The sequence below is a fragment of the Arachis hypogaea genome, chromosome 15 (genome assembly GCF_003086295.3).
Source record: "Arachis hypogaea cultivar Tifrunner chromosome 15, arahy.Tifrunner.gnm2.J5K5, whole genome shotgun sequence".
NCBI lineage: Eukaryota > Viridiplantae > Streptophyta > Magnoliopsida > Fabales > Fabaceae > Arachis > Arachis hypogaea.
The window spans coordinates 29,905,051-29,913,572 of record NC_092050.1 but is presented as its reverse complement, the minus strand read 5'-3'; the positions used below and the strand labels follow the sequence as shown (position 1 = coordinate 29,913,572).

At 35.6% G+C, this 8,522-nt stretch overlaps 1 non-coding gene across 1 annotated transcript; it reads right to left on the bottom strand.

Moving 5' to 3' along the window:
* Positions 1–6,192: 6,192 nt before the first annotated feature.
* Positions 6,193–6,300, bottom strand: LOC112753958 (small nucleolar RNA R71). Its single transcript, XR_003178317.1, has one exon. It is a non-coding gene; the product is annotated as a small nucleolar RNA R71 (small nucleolar RNA).
* Positions 6,301–8,522: the final 2,222 nt, after the last annotated feature.

Below are 8,522 nucleotides of genomic sequence, written 5' to 3'. Positions count from 1 at the left end.
CTATTATTTCTCTCTATTTCATTTCCTTATTTCGAATTGCTTAACATATTGAAAACTAATTAATTACTTCAATCATGGAAATCAAACATTACCATGAAAATCTGGCTTACTTATTACATTACTGAAATATAAACTAGAACTATTGACCATTGATAAAAATTTGTGGCATGTGATATCACAAAACAATGAGTAAATCTGATCCCCATTGTGGTTCTTGAATTTTTATTTTTATTTTATTTTGTTTTTGAAGTATCAATTTGATTCTTGAGGATTACTTTGATGTCACTAACATTTAACAATCTTGAAGGCAATGCATTCTTTTAGTGCTGAATCAGAAAAAGAGTTGAACTTTTCAAAGGCTGATTTCATTGTTGTGTGAAAGGTTTGTTTTCTCAGTTAATGTCATTTTACTGTTATACTTTGTTTTCTATGTGAATATCCTTAAACATGCCAGGTGGCTAGCTACTAAACGAATTTGGTATTCTCTTAGTGACCACTTACATTTAGCTGAAATAGATTCCTTTCATATTGGCTACTCTCATGTCTATGAGATTCTAGTTCTAGAGCTGCTGAAATACGTACATTAGATAGGGAAGTTTGTTACTTTGATACCTTCATAAGTTATCCATTTCTCAAGGGATCTCAAGGGCAAACGAAAGCAGAATAAAGATATATTTTTTAAGAGATTAACTTGCTATCACAAAGGAAGAGTTATCACATTGTTAAGAGTTTTATTCAACTGATGTACACTTTTATTTATTAAATAGTTCTGATTCATGAACTTTTATTCAATTCTCTAATTATCTATTATTCAATAATTAGTTTTTTGGTTTGAGTGTTTAAGTATTTAAGTTAGATCTTGATATCATTATGAATAAAAATTATATGTTTTGTTTCTGAATATCACTTGTGGCAATGGCTTCTTAGTTTTTCGAGGCAAAGGAATGAGAACGGGCCTTTATGAATAGGGGACGCTGGAATCAGTTGCGCTCAATGGGAGAAGCCAAGAATTTGCTTCAATATATGTTCAATTTGGTCATGTTAGATGCTCTATTTGATGTCAACAATTTTTTCTCTGCTATCAAATGATTTATGGCTTTTATTAGAAGATAATTATGTAGGATACAATATTTTATTTTTGAGTAGTTTATTAGTAGTAAATTCTAAATGATCTAGTGTATATTTTGATATGGACATGCTTAATTTAGTGTGAGATGTATGAATACTCAATTATGATTATTATAATATTTTTAGTTCATTATAAATATATTTTGTTTAAGGATAATTTTTATTATTCAAAGAATATCGTATGATATTATTATGTACTTATTTTTATTTTATAATTTTTTACTAATTTAATTAAAAATACAAGATTATATATATAATCATTTCACTAAATATTAGGTTTTAGAAAAAAATTATTAGAATATCATATATATATATATATAAAATAATGAGGGACCTAAGGCTACACTTATATAGAGTAGCTATAGTATACAATGTGGCTACGCTTTACAGGAGATGTAGTAGCGTTGAAAAGCGTAACCTATTCTGGCAAAAATGGAAGTTGAAAAGCGTAACCTTTGGTCCTGGACAGCATCACTTGAAAAGCGCACCCTATTCCCAAACACTAAAAGCGTAGCCCTTGGTGCAGAAAAGCGTAGCCTTTGAGAATAGGCAACGGCCGAATAGGAATCACCCCAAAAAACGTAGCCGTAGCCCAGAATGGGTGTTTTTCTTGTAGTAATGCTGGTACTATGCTCAACTTGTGTTTTTCAGGGTAAATTGCAACCTCAAATCCAGTGTCCACTTTAAAGTGTTATATATGGTTAGAAAGCTCTTGAAGTCTAATTTCCATTGACACTAGAATCGCCTCATTTTGAAGTTTTGTAGCTCAAGTTATCTGTATTTGAAGGTGAGAAGGTCAGGTTGCAAAATCTTCATGAACTTCTCTTTGCTTCATAAATTTCATCTTTGAGCACCTTGAATCCAATATCATTCTTCATTATCATTCTCCTAAAAATCATTAAACATAAGTGCATCAAATCTTGGTTCATAATCTAATGAATAACCACAAGATGAATTAGTGTACATAAGTGCAACAAGTTTAGTTCTTATAGTCGCAAAAGAAACCAATGTACACAAGTGCATCAATCTTAGCTCACGTATTCATGAATGAATGATGAGCGGATAATTTATACGCTTTTTGGCATTATTTTTAGTATGTTTTTAGTAGAATCTAGTTACTTTTAGGGATGTTTTCATTATTTTTTATGTTAAATTCACATTTCTAGACTTTACTATGAGTTTGTGTGTTTTTTTGTGATTTCAGGTATTTTCTGACTGAAATTGAGGGACTTGAGCAAAAATCAGATTCAGAGGTTGAAGAAAGACTGCTGATGCTGTTGGATTCTGACCTCCCTGCACTCAAAGTGGATTTTCTGGAGCTACAGAACTCAAAATGGCGCGCTTCCAATTGCGTTGAAAAGTATACATCTAGGGCTTTCCAGAAATATATAATAATCCATACTTTGACCGAGTTTAGACAGCGTAAAAGGGCGTTGAACACCAGTTCTACGCTGCTGTCTGGAGTTAAACGCCAGAAACACGTCACAAGCCAGAGTTGAACGCCAGAAATACGTTACAAACTGGCGTTCAACTCCAAGATTGACCTCTACACGTGTAACATTCAATCTCAGCCCAAGCACACACCAAGTGGGCCCCGGAAGTGGATTTATACATCAATTACTTACTTCTGTAAACCCTAGTAACTAGTTTATTATAAATAGGACTTTTTACTATTGTATTATAAATCTTTGATCAGTTTTATGCTATCTTAGACTTTCATGGGGGCTGGCCATTCGGCCATGCCTAGACCATTATCACTTATGTATTTTCATACGGTAGAGGTTCTGCACTCCATAGATTAAGGTGTGGAGCTCTGCTATTCCTCAAAGATTAATGCAAAGTACTACTATTTTTCTATTCAATTCAACTTATTCCGCTTCTAAGATATTCATTCGTACTTCAACATGAATGTGATGAACGTGAAAATCATCATTATTCCCCCACGAACGCGTGCCTGATAACCACTTCCGTTCCACCTTAGATTGAATGAGTATCTCTTGGATCTCTTAATCAGAATCTTCGTGGTATAAGCTAGATTGATGGCGGCATTCATGAGAGTTCGGAAAGTCTAAACCTTGTCAGTGGTATTCCGAGTAGGACTCTGGGATTGAATGACTGTGACGAACTTCAAACTCGCGAGTGATGGGCGTAGTGACAGACGCAAAAGGAGGGTGAATCCTATTCCAGTATGATCGAGAATCTCAGATGATTAGCCGTGTTGTGACAGAGCATCGGACCATTTTCACAAGAGGATGGGATGCAGCCATTGACAAGGGTGATGCCTCCAGACGATTAGCCATGCAATGACAGCGCATCGGACCATTTTCCAGAGAGGATAAAAAGTAGCCATTGACAACGGTGATGTCCTTACATAAAGCCAACCATAGAAAGGAGTAGGACTGATTGGATGAAGACAGCAAGAAAGCAGAAGTTCAGAGGGACGAAAGCATCTCTATACGCTTATCTGAAATTCTCACCAATGATATACATAAGTATTTCTATCTTTATTTTCTGTCTAGTTATTATTTATTTTTGAAAACTCCATAATCAATTATTATCTGCCTGACTGAGGTTTACAAGATGACCATAGCTTGCTTCATACCAACAATCTCCGTGGGATCGACCCTTACTCATGTAAGGTTTTATTACTTGGACGACCCAGTGCACTTGCTGGTTAGTTGTATCGAAGTTGTGAATGAAAAACAATTTATTAAGACGTGCGTACAGAGTTTTTGGCGCCGTTGCCTGAGATCACAATTTTGTGCACCAAGTTTTTGGCGCCGTTGCCGGGGATTATTCGAGTTTGGACAACTGACGGTTCATCTTGTTGCTTAGATTAGGTAATTTTCTTTTTGTTTTATTTTCAAAAATTTTTCAAAAATATATTTTTCTTCAGAATTTTTAAGAATGAATTCTAGAGTTTCATGAAGCATGTTGAAGCCTGGCTGGCTGTAAAGCCATGTCTAATTCTTTTGGATAGGGGCTTCCAACCATCAGCATAGAGGCAAGTCAATTGGGATGTCTGCCGTGGCATGTCTAAGTTACATACTAAAGCTTGGCTGGCTATTAAGCCATACCTAACCCTCAGATTGGAGCTTCAGAATAAGAATGCAAGATTCCTGGAATTCATATTAAAAATTTTAGAATCCTTATTTTTATTTTTCAAATAATTTTCGAAAAAAATCCAAAAAAAATCATAAAATCATAAAAATAAAAAATATTTTGTGTTTATTGTTTGAGTCTTGGGCCAAATTTTTCATGCATTGCATTCATCATGATCTTCAAGTTGTTCTTGGTAAACCTTCTTGATTGATCTTCATATTATATTGTTTTGTGTTGTATGGTGTTTTTCACATGCATTCTTGAATTCTTATTGCCTGAGCATTAAAGATTTCTAAGTTTGGTGTCTTGCATGTTTTCTTTGCATTAAAAATTTTCAAAAATAAGTTCTTGATGTTCATCATGATCTTCAAAGTGTTCTTGGTGTTCATCTTGACATTCATAGTGTTCTTGCATGCATTCCTTGTTTTGATCCAAAAAGAAAAGAGAAAAACATGAAAATGACGTTTTAATTTTTCTCTCTCATCATTAAAAATTCAAAAATCAAAAAAATATCTTTCCTTTTCTCTCTCAAAATTTCGAAAATTAGATTTGACTTTTTCAAAAAATTGTAAAATCTAGTTGTTTTTTTTAGTCAAATCAAATTTTCAAATTAAAAATCTTATCTTTTTTCAAAATCTTTTTCAAAAATCAAATCTTTTTCATTTTTTTTATTTTCGAAAATTTTAAAAATATTTTTCAAAAAAATCTTTTCTTAATTTTTCTTATAATTTTCGAAAATATCTTCAACAATTAATGGTTTGATTCAAAAATTTCAAGTTTGTTACTTACTTGTTAAGAAAGATTCAAACTTTGAGTTCTAGAATCATATTTTGTGATTTCTTGTGAATCAAGTCATTAATTGTGATTTTAAAAATTAAATCTTTTTCAAAACTAGTTTCAATCATATCTTTTCCAAAATATCTTCTTATCTTATCTTTTTCAAAAATTTGATTTTAAAATATCTTTTCTAACTCCCTATCTTCTTATTTTTTTCAAAATTGATTTTCAAATTTGTTTCAACTAACTAACTAACTTTTTGTTTGTTTCTTATCTTTTTCAAAACTACCTAACTACTTCTCTCTCTCTCTAATTTTCGAAAATATCTTCCCTCTTTTTCAAAATTTCTTTTTAATTAACTAATTATTCTAATTTTTTATCTTAATTTTCGAAAATTACTAACCTTTTTCAAAAACTATTTTCGAAAATCACTAACTCTTTTTCAAAAATTATGTTCGAAAATCCTCTTTCTCTCTCATCTCCTTCTATTTATTTATTCATCTACTAACACTTCATCTCACCAAAAATCCGAACCCTCTCTCTTTGAGTTCAGATTTCCTATTCTTTTTTTTTCTTCTACTCACACAGGGACCTCTATACTATGGTAAAAAGGATCCCTATTATTATTATTTTTCTGTCCCTCTTTTTCATATGAGCAGGAGCAAGGACAAGAATATTCTTGTTGAAGCAGATCCAGAACCTGAAAGGACTCTGAAGAGGAAACTAAGAGAAGCTAAATTACAACAATCCAGCAAGCACCTTTCAGAAATTTTCGAACAGGAAGAGGAGATGGCAGCGGAAAATAATAATAATGTAAGGAGGATGCTTGGTGACTTTACTGCACCTAATTCCAAGTTACATGAAAGAAGCATCTCCATCCCTACCATTGGAGCAAACAATTTTGAGCTGAAACCTCAATTAGTTTTTCTGATGTAGCAAAACTGCAAGTTTCATGGACTTCCATCTGAAGATCCTTTTTAGTTCTTAATTGAATTCTTGCAGATCTGTGATACTGTTAAGACTAATGGAGTAGATCCTGAAGTCTACAGGCTCATGCTTTTCCCTTTTACTGTAAGAGACAGAGCTAGAATATGGTTGGACTCTCAACCTAAGGATAGCCTGAACTCTTAGGATAAGCTGGTCAAGGCTTTCTTAGCCAAGTTCTTTCCTTCTCAAAAGCTGAGTAAGCTTAGAGTGGATGTTCAAACCTTCAGACAAAAAGAAGGTGAATCCCTCTATGAAGCTTGGGAGAGATACAAAGAACTGACCAAAAAGTGTCCTTCTGACATGCTTTCAGAATGGACCATCCTGGATATATTCTATGATGGTCTATCTGAATTGGCTAAGATGTCATTGGATACTTCTGCAGGTGGATCCATTCACCTAAAGAAAACGCCTGCAGAAGCTCAAGAACTCATTGACATGGTTGCCAATAACCAATTCATGTACACTTCTGAGAGGAATCCTATGAGTAATGGAACGCTTATGAAGAAGGGAGTTCTTGAAATTGATACTCTGAATGCTATATTAGCTCAGAATAAAATATTGACTCAGCAAGTCAATATGATTTCTCAAAGTCTGAATGGAATGCAAGCTGCATCCAACAGTACTCAAGAGGCATCTTCTGAAGAAGAAGCTTATGATCCTGAGAATCCTGCAATAGTAGAGGTGAATTACATGGGTGAACCATATGGAAACACCTATAATCCCTCATGGAGAAATCACCCAAATCTCTCATGGAAGGATCAACAAAAGCCTCAACAAGGCTTTAATAATGGTGGAAGAAACAGGTTTAGCAATAGCATACCTTTTTCATCATCCACTCAGCAACAGACAGAGAACTCTGAACAAAATACTTCTAATTTAGCAAACCTAGTCTCTGATCTATCTAAGGCCACTGTGAGTTTCGTGAATGAAACAAGGTCCTCCATTAGAAATTTGGAGGCACAAGTGGGCCAGCTGAGTAAAAGGATCACTGAAATCCCTCCTAGTACTCTCCCAAGCAATACAGAAGAAAATCCAAAAGGAGAGTGCAAGGCCATTGATATAACCATCATGGCCGAATCCAAGGAAGAAGGGGAGGACGTAAATCCCAGTGAGGAAGACCTCCTGGGACGTCCAGTGATCAATAAGGAGTTTCCCTCTGAAGAACCAAAGGAATCTGAGGCTCATCTAGAGACCATAGAGATTCCATTGAACCTCCTTATGCCATTCATGAGCTCTGATGAGTATTCCTCTTCTGAAGAGAATGAGGATGTTATTGAAGAGAAAGTTGCCAAGTACCTTGGTGCAATCATGAAGTTGAATTCCAATTTATTTGGTAATGAGACTTGGGGAGATGAACCTCCCCTGTTCACCAATGAACTGAGTGATCTGGCTCAACTGACATTGCCTCAGAAGAAACAGGATCCTGGAAAGTTCCTAATACCTTGTACCATAGGCACCATGATCTTTGAAAAGGCTCTGTGTGACCTTGGTTCAGGGATAAACCTCATGCCCCTCTCTGTAATAGAGAAACTAGGAATCTTTGGGGTGCAAGCTACTAAAATCTCATTAGAGATGGCAGACAATTCAAGAAAACAGGCTTATGGACAAGTAGAGGACGTGTTAGTAAAGGTTGAAGGCCTTTACATCCCTGCTGATTTCATAGTCCTAGATACTGGGAAGGATGAGGATGAATCCATCATCCTTGGAAGACCCTTCCTAGCCATAGCAAGAGTTGTGATTGATGTTGACAGAGCTGAACTAGTCCTTCAATTGAATGAGGACTCCCTTGTGTTTAAAACTCGAGGTCATCCTTCTGTAAACATGGAGAGGAAGCATAAAAAGCTTCTCTCAAAATAGAGTCAACCAGAGCCCCCACAGTCAAACTCTAAGTTTGGTGTTGGGAGGCCACAACCAAACTCTAAGTTTGGTGTTGAACTCCCATATCCAAACTCTAAGTTTGGTGTTGGGAAGTCTCAACAATGCTCTGAACATCTGTGAGACTCCATGAGAGCCCACTGTCAAGCTATTGACATTAAAGAAGCGCTTGTTGGGAGGCAACCTAATTTTTATTTATCTAATTTTATTGTTCTTTCATGTTTTATCAGGTTCATGATCATGTGGAGTCACAAAATAAATAAAAAAATTGAAAACGGAATCAAAAACAGCAGAAGAAAAATCACACCCTGGAGGAGGATCTCACTGGCGTTTAAACGCCAGTAAGAAGCATCTGGCAGGTGTTCAACGCCAGAACAGAGCATGGTTCTGGCGCTGAACGCCCAAAATGGGCAGCATCTGGGCGTTTGAACGCCAGAATCGCACCCTGGAGAAGAGCTGGCGCTGAACGCCCAGAACAAGCATGGTTCTGGCATTCAACGCCAGAAATGGGCAACAAATGGGCGTTCAACGCCCAGAACAAGCACCAATCTGGCGCTGAACGCCCAGAGTTGTGTGCAAGGGCATTTTGCATGCCCAATTTGGTGCAAGGTTGTAAATCCTTGAACACCTCAGGATCTGTGGACCCCACAGGA